Genomic DNA, 23641 nt, shown 5'->3' with positions numbered 1-23641 from the left:
AGTTACAAGTGCGTTGCTGGCCTTTGGGCGGGTTAGAAATTTGAAGATTCTTGGGGATTAAGGAGATTGGGAATATGGATAATAATATTTGGGCCTTTGCTCACCTCACTCAGATGACGAAACACAACGCTTGCGTTGTTTCACGTCTGTTTTTTGTGAAGCCGTGGTAAAACTCCGATCGAGCCGACCTATTCGTGCCGAAGCACGGTTCTCCCACTCGTTTATTTGATCAATAAGTTAAAAACAGTATCAACCTCCTTACTAAAAATAATGTACACAAATATTCCAAAGAATTGACAAATATTAATATTAAACCTTCTCTGTATGAAAATTCACAATCCAATACGGCCAAGGTTGAACCCAGACAATCAGTTACCACAGATTATATCTAATAGGACAGGAGATGTATGGCCCTCACAATCAGAGGGCAGTTAGGCTAAGAGACGAATGGGTACTTACGAGTCTCTAGACAATAATGCTATCATTATGATCTTCGCAAATCTCTCTCGTTCCGTAATGATACGATTATATTGTTGTTGTACTCTGATTTAAGTGTACTCAGTACGTTTAGGAATGTATAATGTAATACATATTGACTAATTTATATATATACAATGTACCTATACTACATACTATAGGCTTATAGGTACCTATGTATGAATGAAAGAATGAGCATGGAAAGACTGTTGATTGTTGATGTAACTAAACAGGTATGTAAGATTCTTAGCAATTGGCGGTCTATTGTCTCTGCCTACTCTTATGGAAGACAGGCGTGAAGTTTTGTATCTACATATATTTTGCTACCATGTGAAGTTGCCATTCATCTAAAAGCACTGTACCGTAAAACGCGATGAATACAATTCGAGGCATGAATAGATACAGAAGAGGGGTGAATAAATATTGGGAAAATATTCTAACATCTATTCAGCCTATTCTTTTGATTATTCACCTCGTTTTACCGTTATTTTAAATATTACTTTACTGATAATTAATTTTAGAAAAACCGGAAGAAGAAGAAGAAGTTTATTGACTAACAATAAACCTAAATTGAAATAAAATAAATATCAGCCTAATATTATTAACTATGCTTCGAAAATCAATAAACAAATTAAATCACTACGCACATTCCATAAGTTCAAAGTTCCTTTACGCCATTTAAACTTACCACATCCCTGGAGATTTATACCCTGACCTATTCCAAGACCTTAGTTAGGAGATATATTATTCCTATCGTGCAAGACCAATCGATAAATATCGCAGTGAATAAGGACCTCACATCTATTCTGAGAACACTCTGTCATGCTGACTTAGGGATCGAGTTGACCCTACATAAAGTATGTACGAAGCATACTGTCCTGTCATCCTGTGCAATTTGTATCAACAAATTGAATAGAACAAGCGAAATTGCCTTCGGAATATAAATAAGTGAGATATAATGGTAATAAGTTGAAAGTATCAAGCTTGTTTCTCTTTGGTCTTTGCAACTTTATGAATTGAGTAATCTATTTTTTTATGATAAAATTCGGTAAATAAACTCACAGAACACCTGATGTTCACCTGATCACTCACACAACGAAATACAATCCAAGCGTTGTTTCACGTTGTCGTAGAGGCCGTGGTATCACTCCGGTCGAGCCGGTCCATTCGTGCCGAAGAATGGCACATGACACTTGAAATTGGTATAGTGCATATATTGTTATAATAATAGTTTTATTCCTAGTAAGTAAATGATTAAACTGAAATTGATTAATACATACATATTAGTAATATGTAAAATAGTTTTTGTAATAGTAATATGATATTACTATTATAAAAACTATCAAATAAAATTACGTAGTTCAACAAAAATATTGTACACATTTTACTATCACCTATCAACTTGCATCCCACACAAAAATGCCATAACAAAAATGTACTACATCAATTTTATTATGACATTACACTTGTTTGCTTACATCTGAGGTTAAAGAGTCTCTATATTTTACAACAAGTTCTTGCAAGAAACTTTCCCACAGAAAAAAAAAACATAATAAAGGTCACAGGCCAACTTTACAACCATAGAACATAAAGAAAAGATTCAAGATATATTTATTTAATATCAAAATATACTCAAAACATGCTAGAAGCAACAAAGCACAGTAGAATTAAAACAATAATTCAGATTCTTACTTCATTAATCATAAGTAGCGTGCAGCCTCCGCCATAATAAAGCGCTTGACTATCGTATATCATGGAGGGCCTATAAATCTAAAATATCCCTTCGGTTCATTGGCAATAAGTGCCGGATCCAGAATGACAATGAACATCGCATCTGATTTATTCACAGTTCAGGAATCAAGAGATTAAATGTACATTGCCTTTCGCCCCTACATCAGGCATTGGTGTCAAGAAATATATTTATTACTAGCGACCCGCCCCAGCTTCGCTTTGGTGCAACGGTGATATATTATGCATGTATTATACATATAAACCTTCCTCTTGAATCACTCTTTCTATTAAAAAAACCAAATCAAAATCCGTTGCGTAGTAAAAATTTAAGCATACGAAGGGACATAGGGAAAGAGAAAGCGACTTTGTTTTCGCGCGTATCTTATACTACTAGTGGTCGCCTAGTGGTCGAAATTCGACCATATACGATTTAATTTACAATACCACTTAACATACGTTCAAGGATAATAATTTTTATTTAACTCAAACTCAAACAAACTCTTTTATAAAACTCTATTCATATGAGACATCAGAATATCATCGCAATGTCTATTGATTTTGACGTTTTGTCAAATACGATCAGATACTATGCATGTGTGTGTAATGTTTTATTTATTGATTTAATGTACTTTATAAGCATTATTTTTGAAAAATATTAGCGTTCTCCACTTCTCCTACACATAAACTATAAATGTACCAAATTTTATGCTCCTACGTCCGCGCAATTTTCGTAAAAAGCGGTCCAAAGTTTTTGCATCACGTATTAATATATAGATGTGGTGAAGAGTGAGTTTCGTTCAGTAACTTTTTAACTATGTTTGTGATCGTAATTCTTCTTCAAGTGTATATAACATCGCACTTGACCTTTGCAGTTGATGTAAATCTTGGTTTTAAGTTCAATGTAAGCTAAATCCTACTAAAGAAGTCTCGCTAAGTTTGTTCATTTTTCGCACGCTATCTCGCAAGCTACGTCAGATAAGTAGACTTACTTTATAGTGCTTATCGGAGATTTTCTGTGATTAAGCCAAAGCTACGTCTTTACGATGCTCTACCAAATCCTTTTTCACTAAATAGTGTATGTTGTGGAAGTTTATTAGTGTGTATCTACATATTTTGTTACTTAAAAGCTAGTGTTGGTTTGTCGTGAGAATTTAATACAATGATGTGCAAGCAAACGCATAATTAACTTCTTTCGGGTTTTTTTTAATAATGTGAAGTTACATTTCATGTATCAGTAAGATCGGGTTTCTTTGGCCCTAGACCACTTTGATACAATTTCTATAACTAATAGGAATCTAGAACAAAGCGTAGATTAGTTTTTCATTGGTCTAAAAGTTTGGGTCAAACTTAACCCCTAGGGTCAAAGAAACCCTATCATACGATACCTATTCGCTTCAAGATATACAGATTTTCTGATTCACATAATTTAGTTTTAAAACGATTTTAACCACTTCACTATATAAATTCAATTTGTAAATCACAAACAAACTAAGACCAGCTATAATCTATGCCATACAATTCCAAAGCCAACTTTTTCTCTATTCCTTTTTCAATAATCAGTTTCTAGCTGCGCTGCAAAGGAAGCTGTCATAAAAACATGTTCGTTCCATAATTAAATTCTAAACTAAGAACGTTACTAGTGGCCAGTACTGGCCAGTGTGCAATATGGATGCCATAGACGACGAGTATTAAATACTATCTCTAGATCAAAATGTCTATGTTTATTTATTATCTGTGAGCTTCACATAAAAACATTAGCTGAATGGAATTTCAACTAATTGAGTTTGATTTTCTCACGGTTTTAATTTTAAGATCATTTGATAGATAATAACACTATACCTACACATCTTAACCTGAAAATCATAGAACGCATCAGAAGTATGTGTTCCATTTTTTTTTTCTAATCTGAAAAAAATAAAATTATGGAAAAAATCGTTATTCGTTTTATACGGTACATTACGGTCCTATTATTTGAAATCTGAATCAACGCCTCAATAAGCATTCGTAACCGTGTTTAGAACCACTAATGCATTTATAATCATAAACCTGACCTTCACAAAACATACTTGAAAGCACGTTTCACCCTACAATACACACACGACTAAAATAAAAACAGTAAAGTTTTCTCTTCGCTAAAAAACCTTCGCAGCACCTAATTGGTTTAGTGTGTTACAAGTTACAAGTAATCCTTGGTACGTGCGTGACACCACGACGCGGTACAGTGCACAAAAACACAGCTCGTGAAAGCAGACGCAATTACTGCCAGTCCCACCGTTTTTGTGGCCACCGTAATTTATAGGTCTTCGAAAACTGTACCACTATACCACTGGGTCTGTACTGAACACCATCATTAGAATACCGTGAATGACCATTAGCTGCACACTGTGGTCTAATTACAGCCACTCGTTATACTTATTTTACGGCAAAATGCATCAAATTAACCCATTATTCCTCTCGCTTCGCACACTACGCGCCCTGTGTTGTTTTATCTTTTTTTTTGTGTACTGTACTTGGGTAAAAAGTCGTTCGTTTTATAGTAAAACTAAATGGTGTGTGGAAAAAATTGTTTTTGCACATTATTTTGTAACGAGAACATAAGAGTGTTCACACGTGTATTGTTAAGTAATTGCGTAACCTGGAATACAGAGAAGGATTATAAAATGAGAAATGTTTGTTTTTCCTTATATTACTACTAAGAAAACGTCAATAATTAAAAGAAGACCATAAAAGAAAGAGGCACTATTGGTTCAAAAATAAAGTAGTCTCTAATAGCCCAGTCTAAAAATGTGTAATCACCGTCCATCGCCTACCATTTCAAATTATTTCATACACGTAATAAACTCCATTCACACCCTTAATGGTCTTACAATTACACCATTTCTTACATTACTACTAATTACTTTAGCCATAACATCGCTTCGAGTAAAGAAAGTGGCTTTATAGCTTCAGAACTAATACTTACTTCTCGAACTAAATAAATAAACGCGTTAAGTCTGCTTGAGTGCAAATTTTCACTGTAATCCTTCAGTATACTGTACCCAGTCATTACACGTAATAGAATTAATAGCATTTAAATGCTTAAATTGCACCCATTTCAAAACGAGTAAATGTACTAAGAAAATACACGAGAGTACTAATAAAAGACTTCTTGAAACGAAGTCTCAATATTCTCACGATCTCAGTACCTAATAGGATTTTAGATTTAAAACTTTACTGCACACTGCACATGTTGAGCAAATTGATTCACATTACAGAGCTATTACAAATAATAAAAAATATCATAAAGAGATTCTTCATGAACTAAATGGGTTCCATTTTAAATAATGCCTTCGTATTATTTGCTCTAACTAAACAAATTGAAATGACTAATAGTATTTTCTTAGCTCTGGATCAAATATACAATGTGATAGGCGTGGGACTTCTAACCCGTTAAGGCTGAGTACTACATCTAATTTTATCGACAAAAAAAATAATATGGGGGTTGAACCCCTAATTGAAAATATAGGAAAATAGTGATTTTTTCGGTAAGAATAATTCACAAATTATTTTTTTTCTCACCAAAACATTATCAAACATATGAAAAAAGTAATGAATTAGTTAGCCAAGGTTATTAGCTACCGTTTGTCGTCTTTTTTTTGTTTCTACGACGCATACAACCTTTGATATCAAAAAAAGTAAAAAAAATTATAAAATGGCCATAATTTTTAGGGGAGGGGATTCGACCCCTTCGACCCAGGACTTTTGTCGTTAAAATTAGATGTAGTATTCAGCCTTAACGGGTTAGAAGTCTCGCCCCTATCACATTGTATAGTACCGTCCGATTCGTTTTCGCTAGTTTATCCCTTTGACATACTAATAAAACTGTAACATGTTCACATTGAATAAATAAAGTCATCTCAGAAAGAAAAACATAAATAGGTACTTGTACAACATTCAAGTTATGATGAATTGACTTCTAATTAAGTAACTATCATTATCATACACCATCTGCTTCCCAGCAATCTAATCAGAAAACTAGTTTGTTTCTATACAGCTGGTATATAAGGTGCGTATATACGCCATAAGTCGGTTCATTAGCCACTCCGTCCATATTTACATTTATCATGTCGTGTCAACAATGAGGATTTATGACGTGCAATTATTGCCACAGCAGGGCAAAAACTGGCTGATTGACGTCCCGATCCTTCCCGACCTTTGCCGAGAAGGGCCGACGCTGAACCAACAAATGTTTAAGAAATCTGGTACATTATTAATGAAGTGGCCGGCGACATCAGATATGTAAAGTTCCATTAACTTTATGCATAAAACGAAATAATAAGGATGGACAAAGGACGTGCCGATACCTGTTCTATTTGTGGAGTGAGTATGAAGGATGGAGCTTGTCTAGTCGTTACAGAAGCGAAATATTAAATCCACTCATGTATAGTTACTTTAATCTAGTGATAGTAGACTTATCTTCGTAACTCGAGTCCTACCAGCTGTGTATTTTAGATCCCTGGGATATTACGTCAATATGTTAGAGCTCTTTGTTAAAAATGTTCCAAACTTTAATCAAACTAAAAGTACTTAACCCAACAACAATATTCTACTCGCAATAAAAATTAGATAAATCCAGTCTGTAGACAATGTCGAATTTTCACCAATAGGGATGATGACGGGGTACGAAAATTAAAAATCTAATTAGTCCGTCAGTTAGGTAATGAAAAAATATTAGACACGTATTTTTTTATTTTGTCATATAAGATAACAATACTTAGATAAAACGAATCAAAGTTCCGGAGTGGGAGCTAACTAAGTCACTATAGAGTATAAACGTACTCTGAAGTGACGTCACGCGATATTTCAAATCGATATATCTTCGAAAGTATTTGTTTTCGTAAGAAAATAAAAAATACGTGTCTTATATTTTAAAATAATCTACAAGACGGACATTAAAATAAAAATTAGTCATCTACCCTATTCCCATATCCTACAGTCTACAGAAATATGTATCACCTTAACCAACCAAACACAACACAACTTGAATCTTGAACTAACGGTTCACTTCATATCCCTAGAACAATAAAATGACCTGGACAAAGGTCAACCAGTGTAAGGTCTATTTGCATTCTATTCAGTATCATTGTTCTCCAAACAAAACGCAGTAATGTGCGTCCTGTGTGAACTCACGTACGTAACGTGCTGGGTTCAAAGATTACGACAATTGTAGCCGCAGTTAAACTGAATAAGTATGCTGTTATTGTAGTGCAGTGTAATAGTTTCTTGGTTTTAGAGTCGTCTGTGCTAATATAAGTAGGTACCTATAGCTGGAACTTGTATCCACTTTTGAAAATCATTGGTATAATTTGTTTATTGTAACTTTCGTAAGACACACTAAATTAATTATTACGTTATCGGCTTATTCAACGTCGTGTGTCGCGGATTGCTGCTCATGAATATGAGCCTCTAGCATGGCTTGAAACTAGTCGAGTTCCTCGTGAGTAAGCCGATAACATAATAATTATTCATTGGTATGTTAGGAAATGGTTTTGCATTTTGAAATTCTGAAATTATGCAGGGTCTACAATCATCAATAAATTTATTTTCGTAACATTCTTAGCAAGAAATTGATATTTCTCAACGCTTGTCTTGATTCGAATAATACAAGAAATAATAAGCATCATGATAAGTAGGTACCTATTATATTTATAAAATTAAATCGTTACTACTCTCATCACAAAAACCATTATCGTGTAAGGTTCATTAGCTTAAAGAAACAGAGCAAGACTGAAAAAGAAATGTAAGACTGGGATTAAATATTTGTGAGGCCTAATTACTCTGCAAACAATTAAAGTGAACATATTTACACAACACACAGACGTACAACCTAATGTAGGGCCTTTAAACAAAAGAAAAATCAAGTACTTTCCTTAATGGTGAATGAACCAGTTTTCTGTCTAATAAATAAGCCTTTAGAACACTTATTTGAAAATCGAACGTGAGTCTTTCATCGGTTGTAACTAGGAAGATATAAACTAAATTTATTATTTCAATAATTAATTACCTCTATAATTAATCAACTACACGCAAAATCGATAAAAATAATCCAACCGAATGGAACTAAACGTTGCAAAACAAATACAAAGTGAATCACAAAGCCGCCTAGAGCGAGCCAATCAGGAGCAATCAATAGCAATGATTATTTCGTGCATGGCCCAATAAAAACAAATGATCGTACCGCGGCTCTGCGGCAAACTTTGACTTTGTATCGATAAAAATTCTGCCCTTCAAGGATCAATCATGAATGTAGTCTTTGGGCCGCCGTCCTGGGTGGTACGCTAAGTAAAATATTTATTCAGCCAGCGCCTCACAATGGCAACGTATTTCAATGACGGACGTCGGCGCCCGCGCTGCCTCCTAGCCTAAAGCGATGCGCACGCCCTCACCTCCTCCTTACGAAAATATGTTAAATGTACGCGTTGAAATAATTATGCTTTCTGGGGTTTTAGTCGGTTTTATTTCACCGTGATTTATGTGTCAATTTAATAATAAAGTTGTTTTCAATAGTTTTATTTGTTCGCACTAAATTGCTCGTCTATAAAACGAAATAAACTTTTACGGTCAAGCGAACGAGAGTAAAACATTTCAATAAAATTACATATTTATGCTAGCGCTTACTCTTTATTTTTTGTTAATAAAAATCTTTTTCAACTTTACACGTTCAGAATGAATAAACTAACCTATAAACTCACACGTAGCAAAGAAAATATAAAATTCCTGACACACATGAAATATAATATTCTTTTCTAATTTATACAAAACTACGTTACGTGTTAAGGATATAAACTACCATATTATGCACTCTCTGGGTTGTCAATCATACATGCTAAGCTTTCATAATGCCTACTGACAATTTTATACTAAAAACTAGATAGATTTATAAAGAACAACCCTATATTTAGACGCTGAATGTCGTCAAAGGTCAAAATCGCTTGCACGAGTTGTGAACACGAGTATGTGACTAGAAACCTGTCGGTATGTATTAGAACAAAAAGTTGAATCGTTTCAACAGCAAGTTACGCAAGACTGGCTCTTAATAAAAACTAGTCACCCTTTCAAAAGTGGTTAGATGGATCAATAGTCGTTCTATAAAGAAGGAAGCACGCATCATAATGCATCAGGTGCTCTTTGAAGAATACCTTAACAGGATTCATAATTTCAAATTAATTCAGAATATACGCAATAGGAATAAGGTCCATTTTGCATAAATTAGGTGTTAAAGAATCGTGAGAAATAGTATTTAGAGATGTTACTTTGTTTCGACGAAACTTTTGAAATCATTCAAGTCCAAAAAAAAACTAATAAGTAATTGTAATTAAATAATACTAACCAATACCAACATTATTGAAGACCATATAAGAGCAATTAGTAAAGTTCTATTTAAAGACCCTTAAACTGTCCGCGGCAATAAACCAGCCGAAGATCTTAACGTATCAGTATCTCACATTTATCAAGCTGCGTTAACTGCTGGCAAATCTCCTGACATCGTTTCGTGACCAATTAACGATTAATTACCTTTAAGTACAACAAATGTTAACACAAAAGAGCCTCAATAAAACAATCGAGTCAAGATATCCTCACAGAAATAATTTATCCCGCGCCCTACGCCGAGATTCCTGGAATGGACACGTATCTTAGCATTATACCAATAGAAAGAATCGATGTCCTATAAACGGGTTCAATAAAGACAAAGTTAGAATCTGAACTTTAATTTCTTTTTCCCGGCCTTTTATATGCAAATCGAGAGCAATTTATCAGTGCGAGACATTTGAATAGGCGACTCTCCATACCACTTGCTAAATAAATGGTAGCTGTCGGAGCGCGTCGTCGATGCGCGTGCGCGACGATCACTCCAATTGATGCGCACTGATGCATGTGATTGTAAAGTGACAAGATACACAAAAGATTTCCAAGTGGATTCCGATACGAATTGTCCTCATTATCATTCCTGTATAACCTTTTACAGTAAAAGGTTGTCTCTGTCGCAGCGCGGCGCGGTGCGCGGTGCGGCCCACTCTCATAACTTCCAATGAAAAACAAACAAAAATCCTTAAGCCATGTGAGCCAGGGAGATAAGTTTAAAAAAAGACTGCGCGGCACGTGCCGGTGGCCGACTTCCAACTTTCTATACGAGACTGGTTTGACTCCCTAATGAGTTCGGAGTTTATATCGAACACTTGAGAACTTTGACATAAACATTACGTATGTTTTTCCCTAAGGGGTATAAAGGGGTAAGTATAATAAATAATATTTACCTATTGAACTTCTGCTTTTTGATAATTATGTATATCTCTTAATCGGAAAACTTACTTTGAAATGCCAGAAATCGATTTTCAAGAGCTCGTGACCACAATATTACACACACGTAAAGTTACAGAAGTAAAAAGCTGCCCAACTCAATTAAACCATTTATTGAAAAAACAAATCGGTGTTGCAGCCAAATGAAGATTTATAAGGCAGGTAACACACCCACGTTTTATCTTTTATCTCTAGTTAATTACTCGGATGTATCGCATATCAAAGTACCACTCAGAACACAACACTTTATGATGCGAAAAGTTAATTTGAATTTTAAAAAACGATACATTTCATTAAAGCAATCTTTATGCTCGCCGCAAAAAATATGGATGACTGGAAACAATTAAGATTTTAATACGTGGTGTGATAGAATAAAGTGAATAAGTAATTTCTCTGTCAAGTAAATCTTGGGGGCTCTCGAGTCTCGTAATTTATTGCTGAAGGCGATGGTGGTAAGCAAGATAGGTGACTATGGGTATAGGTACTGGCTGGAACTGGCCACCCGCAGACAATCACGACTCTTTCAATTTCCAGTATGATCTTACATCAAGAAATACTCAAATGGCATGAATGAACGAGCAATGCAACTTGGAAGTCGCTATTATTTTACAATATACGACATTCGTACAAAATAAACAGTAGAAGAAAGTTATACTGCGCTTCGTATGTTTGTGACAATATTGCTGTATTATTTCATTTATTTTTACGTCGCTATTTTATACCCTGTGGTGGAGGAATAAATCACTTGCCTAATAAATCTGTTTTACAGTTTTTTGTGTGCCTTGGTGTTTTTTATAGAATAGGACGGTAAACGAACAGACGGGTAACTTGATGGTAAGTAATCAGCCGTTCGCACCCGAATCACCAGAGGCGTTCGTTACAAGTGCGTTGCCGGCATTTGGGGAATTTCAGAATTATTGAGTATACGAGAATTGAGGAAATTGAAGAGGCGGGTAACTAATTGGGCCGTCGGTAACCTCACTGACACGACAAAACACAACACAAATGTTGTTTCACGTCAATTTTCGGTTAGACAACATGCGTGCCTGGTTCTTCCACACTTTATTGGTCTAGTTGAATCAAGCAAAATTTTATTGGGTTTACCCCCTCTCACACGGGTCTCATAACACAACTGGTGTAAAGTGGGTGTTATAGATACCTCGCCCTTAGGGATTAAGAGGCGTGACATCATACTATACTATGTTACGTATGAGATAAAAACAATAACATAAACATTACAACATACAAAAATGTGATAACATAAAGACATTTACGTCGTTTACCGAGGAATAAAATTCCAATACAAACACGCAGCTTCTCGCAAAATATACACTGAACTTATCAGTAGGTATATCTACCTACCAAAGATATTTTGCAAAAAGCCAGCACGTGGGCGATACAAAGCCCATTGCAAATGTCAGGAGATAAAGTAAAATTAAAATCGACATTCGAAACTCGAAAATAAAATGTTGTACTCCAAAATGAATGAAATATTACAGACAAGCTAGTGAAGTACAGTCAGCCATACAATACAATCAGCAAAGTTATTTGGTATACATGTAAGAAAATAAAGATTAAGTCAGTACAGATGCAGTATCTATTGTTACACTAAATTATATTATTTTAATGAAACCATATCTTTTGTAACCAATGGTCGGCTTATGGCCAATTTCAATAACATATGTATCTGTAGATTTCCTTTGTAAAATTCCAGTAAAGATCGTTCCTTAGTAAATAAATAAATAAATTAGTAGAGATGCAAATTTGACATAAGCTCCTTAAAAAATGTGTTAAAATCTTATCTCTAGTAAGCATATCTACTGATAGATAGGTTATTGAAATTGACCGTCAGTAGCCAAACAATGATTACCGTCTCTGTACCAAATCAATCTTTAATTCCTTACCCGCGTACCAAATAACTTTGCTGATTGTACATCGAATGTGGCGTGGGAAGAGATCCCAGTTCGATAATGCGTGTACGCATAATTTACCCTCTTTAACATATTCACAAAATGCACCACTAAAGTGCAATTTTATTCTCGAGTTTACTCAGTACGCTGTACTCCCATAATTTTATGATGATTTCCATGACACATGCAGGAGATATTTTATGGTCTTTCTAGCATGAAATTTAATAATCGGTATTATTTCGTTCTGGGAAACATGTACGCCCACGTAAGAATAAAGAATTTAAATTGGATTCAATATATATTATCCATCTTCATAACTTAAACGAAAATGTTTTGATTTGAAGCTAAACTATATTTCTCTGAAGTCTTAGGCTCTGTTTCAGTACTTCTGGTTAAAGTTTCATTAGTCTAACTGGTGGTTAAAATGTGTAATCCTGATCCCCAATTCGATCTTTCGGAGGATCCCTTCAAAGAAAAGTATTTCTAAATATAAATAACCCAAGTCATCTCACAATTAAACTTACGCGCTTCCTAACACAAAACACACATAGCAGGCTTCAACAAAAAGGTGAACAAAAAAATGAACAATAAAAAAAACTATAATATCCCTAATCTAAAACCACTCTGGGTTATTACTGGACAGCGCAAATTGCGATCGTAAGCTCTGATTAGACCGAGCAATTTGTTTTGACATGTACTTAGCACTGCATACCAACAGCACATCAAGGTAACCATAACTCCTTCAACATAATATGAACCTCAACGCTCTATCAATAAAGTTACAAATTGACTGAAGAATATTAATATTTTAGTGAAGCTTGTTCTGCCTACACATAGGTACGTATTATTTATTAATCATGTGTGAATGAGATATTGATTTAATACACAAACGATTGATCACACCGACTTTATCTATAGCACTATTTTATATTTTGACATTTTAATTATTCTTCGGTACAAGGTGGCTTAATTACAAGTAGGACTGTGTATTAGCAACTTTATTAAAATGTTGGTAAGAGTAGTTTTTATTTGTTTTAAAATTAGTAAAAGTAAATATTTTTTCTTTATGGAATAGGGGGCAAACGAGTAGACGGATCACCTGATGGTAAGCGATCAGCGCCGACCACGGACACCCGCAACACTAAAGGAGTCACAGGTGCGTTTATTACATAAAGACGCCTTTGCCATATATTAACGTGTTCTCTGAGCTACTTCGAGGAGACCTAATATGTTCAGGAGCAATATCATCAGATGTTATTATCTCTTAATCCCTACTAATTAAGTTAGTAACAATAATAATTGGACTGAAATCGAACAGATACTCTGATAATTACAAATCCCAATCCATAAACGCAATTTTAACATCAATATTGGCAATCACATACCCTATTTGCACTAGCTATAATTTAGTTCAATAATTTCTAATAGGCAATTACGAGGCAACAAGCCAATGCCAGATCAATAACCTCAAATTATTAACCAATAGAAATATTTTTTGCAATGTTGGCAATACATTATGTCTATTTTGTACGCTAGCAACACAGCGTCCATCAAGATCATATCTAATTACGTTAACGCATTTCAAATTACCTTTGCTTCGTTTTTTATAAAAAAAAAATTAAGTTAATATTAATGCTAAGTAGAGTTTGTTGGTTTTGCTAATTCTAAGAGTAATTATGTAATTATGGGTGTATAATTAAACACTGACTTGATTGTTTAATACATGTATTGTATAAACGAAAGAGATCTTATTTAATAGATAACAAAGTTTAAATAATGCTGTCTCATTATGAGTGAGAATCCTTACTATTATTTGGTTTACTCACGTAAATTAATGGAGAAAAGTCCTACTATTTTCGAGTCACAGAGGGACTCTTCATTATCAGCAACGTCTAAGTAGTAAAGCTTTTTTTCATTAATGTATGTGATTAAACCGTGATTTTTTTTTAGTTAATTTAGTATGTCTCACGATACTTATTATAAGAATATCAATGCGAACGTTCATTTGTTTCTAAGCTAAAGGCACAGTCAAAATTATTTATTTCAAATAGGCTGAGCACTTTTGTACGTAAAAGCAAATATTAAACAATAAAGAAAACAAAATATCTGTCTGTCGGTCAGTCCTCTAGTGAAGCTTTTTGCTCGTTCCAAAGTCTAGATTCCTATGGAGAAGAATTGAAATACAAATCTTTATCTATTGTTGTATTTGCAGTGTATAATACTACCTACTACAAGCATTGCGCCTATATAAATAATTCTAGTACAAAAACTTCGAGCAAACATAGCAATTCTACACCAGAAATCCCTCTAACAATTTGCTCGACTCGCGAATGGCTCTTGTGACCTGTAACTACAAAATTAATCAAGACACACGGCAGTGTGTCCGCCAAGTTCGAGCAAAAAACCGACACACCGGCCGTGGGTTATATTACACGAACTATTTCGGGCCAAGTTCGACCCACCTATAACTCAAAATCTATTTTATCTACGCATATGAAATTTCTAGTATCTGTCGAGATCTACTTACTTATCTAAAATACAAAATTTCATTAATGTACCTATTGTAGGTCTTGAGATATTGACGTCAGAAAATCGCTATTTTTACTATACACTCACTGACTGACTGACTCACTCACTCACTCATCAAAAACCTAGACCACTTCCAATGGTCGTAGACTTGAAATTTGGCATGGAGGTAGGTCTTTAGGTCAAGGTAAAGGAAAAAATCTGAAAATGGCCAAGTGTGAGTCGGTTTTAAAAATAATGAAGGTGTAAATTCATACCCCTAAGGAACTAAAACAAAAAAATTATCTATATCTTCCAATGGTCGTACCAACCTAAAATTCGTTAAGAAGGTTTGTATTTAGTCAAAGTAAAGTAAAATAAGAAAAAAAGAAAATAAACCTTACAAAAATAAATGAAATCCCACCCAAAACATAAATGTGAAAGGCTGCCAAGTTCGATAATATTGGAATGCTTCGCCTATAAAAGAAGTGAGATCTAAATAAGTACCAAGCTCCATACACAGACCTCAGTTAAAAATGATATAACTTGACAAGTTTTAATAGAAAATTATATACTTGACTCATTGCGTTTAGTATGTTTATAATAAAGTGTGTGAAAACTTGCCAACTTGTTATATCATTTTAACTGAGGTCTGTGTATGGAACTTGGTACTTATTTAGATCTCACTTCTTTTATAGGCGAAGCATTCCAATATTATCGAACTTGGCAGCCTTTCACATTTATGTTTTGGGTGGGATTGTAATTACACGATCGTTATCCGTCTATGTCGTTGTGTATGTATGTAGGCACCCTGCTATTTTCTGTAGTATATTTCTATTGGTTTTATTTATATTACATAGAAGAGTCACAATTAGTCACTAGTATCTCCAATATTAATACGTAACATGAGTAATACTTAGGCGAATGTTCACCTAGTTCCACATAATCTTAGAACGCGTATTATGACGGACACTTTTCGAAGAACTAAAACAACATAATATAGTTTATCCAACCGGAATATTCATTATAAGTTAAAGTTAAAATTATTTATTTCAAATAGACCAGGAAGGCATTTTTTAATATACATATAATAATATTAAAAATAACTGTCTGTCAATGTAGATTCCTATAGAGAAGAACGAGCAAGAAACTCGGTAGGTAACTCATTTTCAATCAGCATAAACATGTTTATAATACTGAAAGCTTCTAATCATTTAGCAACAATCAAGAAAATAAGACTACAGCCATAATCATAAATAACGTCATCCAATCACAATCTCAAACAGAGTATCATTAAAATGCTAAGCACATGTAACATAAAGTTACATTGTATATAAAACAGTTAAATGTTCACACGTAGTTTAGCAAAGTGGCGTGCGCCGTGAAACAGTAACTGTGCGAGTAACCCACAATGCAACAATGGTGACAGTTATGATCCCACGACTGCTTACATATGTCCACAAGTTTCTAGTATTTACCTTAAACCAGACACAACATGGCCTGCTACTCCTCCCGCGGGAAAGTCAACTGTCCTGTGACTTTTGTAACGGGCTTTCCTAAGCAGCAATGTGTCTGATAAACCCGATAATTTTACTACCGTAAATTAATTACGGTTGCTAGTAATTTTGGATTAAGATCGGCAGGCCACCACTGTCCATTTCTCACGAAACATTCTGCCTCAAAACTGTGGAATAAACTGTCGTCAGCTATATTTCCGACCCGATACGACCTTCAAACCTTTAAGAAAAAAGCATATTCCATTTTAAAACGAACCTTTGACACGTCTGGTGTTGCCGTGTCCATGGGCGTTGCTGATCACTTACCATCAGGTAATCCGTCGGTTATTTGCCCCCTATTCTATAAAACCCAGAATCTCCGGATCGTTCCAAGTTTTTAACAGAAAGTATCTAATGTAAAAAATCGATCTCCACAGATTTCAGATAAAGATTGGTTATAAATGTCTGATGTTAAACTACTCGAATTGCTTGACAAGTCTTGAAATTACAGCAAACCTTTATTTTGTAGAGAAAAGAGAAAGACTATAGGCCTACTGTGGACTGTCCTGGCTGTCATTGATGATGAAACCATGGTAAACACAATACACATTTACCCTACAGATACATACCTATACTTACGTAAGTACATTCTTCTTTTACCAGTTACGCGTAAAATTACTTCCTTGCTCTGCCCAAGCTATTCATTAAGTAATTTTCTATTGCTCATACTTTAATACATGGCTTTTTCAAACGTTTATCGTATTTTTATCTGTTGTTGATTTCGACACCAGCAATTTATACTACGCTAACTCGAAATTTGGAAAAAATGTTTTTTTATGCCAAGTTGCTTAAAATGTGTGTTTACATACGTCATAAAAAAATTGAGAAGAAATATGCAAAAATAAGAAAGTTACAAATCTTATAAAACGCTAAGTAAAGGTACTTTTTGAAATCACTCGATTTATATTACGCCAACTATTATTAGCGGAGTGTGCGCGGGGATCACTTTGGTCAAAATCTGTGCAACACTGCGCTAACTCATAGTTAGCGTAGTTTAGTGCGTTCGTGTGTATACTTGTTCGTTTGTAAAATGAACGACTTAGCGACTTTTACATAGTAAATACTTATGTGTTAATGCATTAATTAGTTTATTAATGGTACGTTGACTATTCTTTTTGTAAGTAAGTACATATTCTTTATAAAAATATTAAAATATGCATCAGATAATTGATCATGCACTACGACCATCGTACTACACTACGCTAACATAAATTAGACGTGTATAAGATGTAACATTTTTTTGATGAATTACGTTTATATACGGCTAACTTGCGCTAAATCAAAAAATAGAAATAATTAAGGAAATATAAATATGAGATATTACAATGAATAAATTAAATATTAAGCATACCAAATTTCAAAAAAGTATCTTAATTAATGTAAAAGTTATCACGTTTTTCCCTTTAAACGCCTCTACTGTAAAGTACGCTTTTTTGAGTTAGCGTAGTATAAATTGCTGGTGTCGATTTAAGCGGCATTTAATTTTAAAAAGTATAATTTACTTTCTTGTCTATTACAGTAGAACGTATCACGTATCTTTTCCACTCTAGTTTTAAAAAGGTTTTAAAGTGTTGCAAATCTTGACGTTAGAATCAATAGATGAAATCGTTTCAAAATACAGATCGAGAAATTTAATTGAAACATATATCAATGGAGGCATTCCGACACCAATTTTTATGGCTGAAGACCTAAAAATAAATAACCTGAAAACCTAATGTTTTTAGCTTTCCGATTCAAAATGCTTATATAGTCTTCGTCTCTGTCTAATATTAAAACAGCTTGACAATACCCAATCTTTAAAAAGAAAAATATTTGATGTTTTTATCCGAACATACCATTAAAGCCATTACATTAAGTTTTATAACCATGAGTAATTCACGATATTGATCGTTTAAAAACCACTATTTCAAAGAATAGCAGCCTTTGTAGCTGTATACAATTTTGTACACAAAAGTTGGCTCGCGTATTTATTTTTATCGAATAAAAAGTATCGAATGTGTAACCATTTAGAGACACCATAACGTATAAAGTAAGAACTTTGTGGATATCGTCACGAGTGCACGAAGCGTAATAACCATTTACTTCGCTATATATTTTTACTATTGTCCTTAAATTCAATCGCATTCATATAAAAGTTATCGCGAACGTGGGTGTATTACTTAAATGGAACGTTTTAAGGTTTCCATCGAGGATAACACACTGTTTAGAGTGTATAAATATGTAAATAATGTAACGCCATCCCGCTAAATAATCTACATAATAATTATAGAAGACTGCACGGTTGATGCAGTGACAGGGCAACTGGCCACCAAAGCACTCTTTGTGCAATCCATAAATTGTTATTTCGGATCTGGGTGTCATGTGTTCGTTCAAGACAAGTAATTCATATCTTGCGAAGAATATGTTATTAAGTTACTACTTTTTTGCACGCGATGTAAGTTCAATTCCTATTTAAAATATATTTTTGTGGTTAATATTACGCCAACTAAACTTTCAACCACAGAATAAGGCATTAATAAAAAACCGAAATAGATTTCAAACAATCGTATTATTCAAATGGACTACAATAGACAGGGCAGGGCAGTCTCCAAAAGGAGTAGTAGAGCTTTCAAATGAAGTAAATAACAAGTTAAGTCCTTAGATGGTCGGAACATGGTCCTGTAGAGGCTCGGACAGCCGAAACAAAAGGCTATAAGTAACGTCACAGTGCCGGGACCTGTCGCAAATTGGTTTATTGAGATTGCAACTGCGATGCGCGCAAAAAGCTACGTCCCACACTGTACCTCGCTTCACATCCCTTTCTCCACACCGAATTTATATACGGAGTAATCAAGTCGTAATCGTTAAATAGAAAAACGCCTCAGAAACATTCGTTTCATGGGTATTTTATGGGAAGTAGTTTAAGCAACATAGTTCTAGAGCGCGCCTGTTCCTACGACCGATGTAAGCCAATCACTGTGATGAGCAAAAAGTTTGCCTTTGATCTCGGTACGCCTAACAACTATTTTGATCTCAAAGTCAATCGTTTTTGCAATTTTGTGAGACTTTGTTATAGTTGTAAATAACAATCTGTGTACAAAGTATACACGTGACATTCATGTCTAATTTTCATTTTCTAATAATTATAAGTTTAATCTGTGTTATTAGTAGGTAGATAAGTAACTGATTAATATTTCACATTTCACATTTGACTTTGAGCACAATGCCATAAAGTTATGCCATGAATATTCAGTACTATTGTTAAGTTCGATAGCAATAAAATTTTATCTTCACAATATTTACAAAGTACAACCGAGAGTATGACATAACTTTGAGAAAATGGCGCTTTAATTTCGGGTTGTATTTTGCAAGTCCTGTGCGGAGCATTGTTAAAAATGCTTCCAAGTGAATGTGCCCCTACATATCACCGTAACGACCACTCAATACCGCATTGTAGATTCAATTTATATTGACCACAGGGCATTTTCTCTCTTAACGCCGGCAACTTGGACATAATGTAACCCACTACACTATTTACGAAGCTATTTATTTCTGAATTGCGTGCAAATAACTATGCTGTGTTTTGGTTCGTGCGACTTTTATTTTTCTATAGCAAATTGAAAGTCGACACTCGCACTAATGATTATGTTCTTAACAAATAGTACAAGTTTTAGTGTCTGTCTGTACATAGCGGTGGTAATTAAATAATGGAGTAAATTGCAGTTGATTGTTTCATCTCTTGTATGAATGTCATCGGTAAACTGTTGGTGTTCGGTAATACTAGGTTTGTCCCCCGGTGTTACAAGTGTAGATAATTAAATAAATTGCGTTAAATGTCTTAAGAATTGAGATACAGTCTTCTCTTCCGTTCGTTAAACTAAATAATTATTTACAACCCACATTAAAAATAAGAAAAAAACATTTATTCGACACATAGCAGTGTTTCTCTTGTGAAGTCTTTTCATATTTTTCAATTTAAATATGTATAAGATCTTCACGCTTCAACTACAACTACTATCTTTAATTTCCCGTATTTTAAAATAACTAAGATTGTTCTAATACCTAACTACTTTCCATCGTATATGTAAAAAGCAATTTTCCATCTCAATTTAAATTTTATTTGCTAGAAATTGCTGCTATAAACTCTACAAATGATTAAATCTCATAACACTGAGATATCTTGCAAAGATAAAATCAGTTCCTAGAATATAGAAATTCAAATGCAATTCATTTTTACTAAGTAATAAAATCACTAGAAATAATGTCTAACTTTTTTATTTTAACTTTACATATTAGTTCGATAACATTTTCTGATCATTTCATTCAATAAAAAAGTGTTGTTTTGTTGCTCCTTCTTTATCTTTACCAACGGAAAGAATTTTTATTTGAAACTAGCTGACCCAGCGAACTTCGTACCGCTTTCGCGTAGCAATGATGCTCTGCTTTATTTTGTATAGCTGAGTTATGTATGAGTCCCTATTCAATTTGAATTGGAATCTATAAATATCCTCCATATAAAAATGAATCCATAATTTCCTGATCTCACTATACCTGAAAAGGACTTTACTAATTAAAAAAAAAACTAAATATATTTTCATAATAGTGTTTATTTCATAGGATTCAATCATTTCGCTGTTCTGCAGGCGCCTTATCGGCTCTGATGACAATTTTGTGATTATCTGATGGCATGCGGTCTAATGCATTTGTGAATGTCTAATGCATCGGTCTAATGCAACTAATTCATTGTGTTGAAGGAAAAATGTTTGAAGTTGTTCATCACAATGGATCTCTTTACTGAGTTGTTGTGTGCGCAACGCTGATCGACTTCTCTTGCTGAATTGTCCATAAAATATATTTGCAAAAATGTATAGTCTTCAACAGGCACTGGCAATAAGGAACCTGTTTGATGATATATTTGAATCCCTGAATCTGCAAGAATATAAATATGTATACAGGCAATTGTATAGCAAATTGTACCACCATGTGGCTCGCAAAATACTGCCACAATACATTACATCATTTCAAATTAAAACTACTTTTAACCTCGACATTAAACAGCCTTCCACGGCAGCTTTAGGTAGTAGGCTTTACCAAGAACATCTTGCTCATGCCACTATAAAATACAACATGTTATAAATGTTGCTGATTAAGTCTTCGGATTATAGACTATTATTAGTAATTTGATTTATTGTTTACAAAATAAACACATCACTGACTCGACATATTTTGCACCAGCTACATGGTTTTAAAACTAAAAAAAAATTGTCTCGTATAACTTTTGTTGCCCCAAATGATGTCGAGTTCTGCGGCCTCTAAGCTTGTACGTCTGGTTGGTAGCATTGTTAAAAACGAAATTCCAACTGAAAATAAAAAGCTCTCATACATTTTCTGCATAACCGTGTATACCAAATTGTAGTATTGTGTAGTCACCAAAAGTTACTAAAAATCAATAATGAAGATGTGAACTTACCTTGATTAACAAACACTTATTAGCAAATAAAAATCTTCTTAGTCTTTAAAACTCGAAGAAATATTAAGATAATCTCTCAGAAATATTGAAAAATATACATTTAATTTTGCATATTTTAAAAAACGCGCAATACGAATGTCAATGTCATTCACACCAATAGACTATATTGAAAGAGCATCGTTTGTTCGAAAACGTGAATAGAAACTTTAATTTACACAAAATAAATTTCTGAACACACGCGTAACTGTTGATAATTTGTCATTATTTCTGAACGCACGCATAATTAATATTTGAGGAATTTCTATTAATGCTTAATGCACTTTTCAACATTTTCAATAGATTAAAAAAAAATACAGACAATTGTTTATTCACCCTTTTCATAAATGTCAATCATTATTTACAGAATTTGAATTTAGAAACAACAAATATTTGACATGTACAAATGAAAATTTATCGAATCTAGCTTTTGCCCGCGACTTCGTCCGCGTAGTGGTGTTAGTGGTCAAAATGCTGCCGTATGTCATCTAAAATGTGAATTACTTGAGAATATGTTACTGTTAGCATTTTTAAAGATATGTATTCCAAAGAAACCACGACCGCCGATTCATCATTTTATAATCATGATGAAAAGTAGCCAAGGTTATCTATATTATTATCCTTTAATTTCCTATATATTGCCTATCAATAAAAAAATACATTGTTTCGTTGTTATATTCCAAAAAAAAAACATTCGTGCAAGCGTAACCTCAACACAAATAGGATTACTTTCGCATTCATAACATTAGTATGGTAGTAGGGATATTGGCGATTTAAATAAGTATATGTGTATTTAAATAAGAATCGAACGCGAGTGAAGTCACAGGCAACGTATTAACGAAAATGGCGAATTTTCAAGCAAACAATAATCTCCTCTGTCAAGCATTCTACGCCTTCTACCCTTTTTATTAAAAAATAGCCTATGTTCTTTCGCTCCTCTATAAGTGGCTAAATACAAAATTTCACTGTTACAGCTTTAAAAATGACGAATTTCTATATGACCATTCATCCCCTATTTTTACCCATTCTCCCCTATTTTTTTGCAATAAAAAGTAGACCATGTTCTTTCGTTCCTCATTAAGTATCTAAATACAAAGTTTTACTGTTACAGCTTTTAAAATGACGAATTTCCATATGACCATTTATCCCTTATTTTTACCCATTCTCCGCTATTTTTTTGCAATAAAAAGTATCAAGGTCTATTCTATCTCAGTACTAAATTCCATCAAAATCGGTTCACTGGTTTAGGCTTGAAAGCGTAATTACAGACAGACAGAGTTACTTTCGCATTTATAATATTAGTAGGAATTCTGTGCTCCAAGTCTCCAACGCACACTTATTCAATAGCATTTGTTTTTTAGTATCCAATAGCATTTATCCAACAATGAACTTTATCCAATAGCAATAAAGCTCAAATTGACTCTACGTATTAGTTAGAAAACGTTTGTATGGGATAAAGGAAAGGGCAGTTTTTAGGGTTTTTCCGTCAATTATTTGATATTTTCTCACCTTTTAAACCTTCCCTGGACTTCTACAAATAATTCAAGACCAAAATTTGCCAAATCGGTCCAGCCGTTCTCGAGTTTTAGCGAGACAAAGGAATAGCAATTGATTTTTATATATATATATAGAATATAGAT

The 23641-nt window shown here is 33.9% G+C and overlaps 1 protein-coding gene and 1 long non-coding RNA gene across 2 annotated transcripts in view; both read right to left on the bottom strand.

Moving 5' to 3' along the window:
- LOC118269154 (acyl-CoA Delta-9 desaturase) overlaps nucleotides 1-8637 on the bottom strand; it is a 204108-nt gene extending 195471 nt beyond the window's left edge. Inside the window, exon 1 of the mRNA XM_050698297.1 lies at nucleotides 8634-8637. The gene's annotated coding sequence lies outside the window, so the exon portion shown is untranslated. The remainder of the gene's footprint in view (nucleotides 1-8633) is intronic.
- A 12447-nt stretch (nucleotides 8638-21084) lies between these two features.
- On the bottom strand, nucleotides 21085-21990 carry LOC126911642 (uncharacterized). The gene is made up of 2 exons (XR_007706162.1): nucleotides 21539-21990; nucleotides 21085-21424 (listed from the first exon to the last, which is right to left on the bottom strand). It is a non-coding gene; the product is annotated as an uncharacterized LOC126911642 (long non-coding RNA).
- Nucleotides 21991-23641: the final 1651 nt, after the last annotated feature.

The sequence above is a fragment of the Spodoptera frugiperda genome, chromosome 2 (assembly GCF_023101765.2).
Source record: "Spodoptera frugiperda isolate SF20-4 chromosome 2, AGI-APGP_CSIRO_Sfru_2.0, whole genome shotgun sequence".
Classification (NCBI taxonomy): Eukaryota; Metazoa; Arthropoda; class Insecta; order Lepidoptera; family Noctuidae; genus Spodoptera; species Spodoptera frugiperda.
This window is presented reverse-complemented; position numbering and strand designations above follow the sequence as displayed.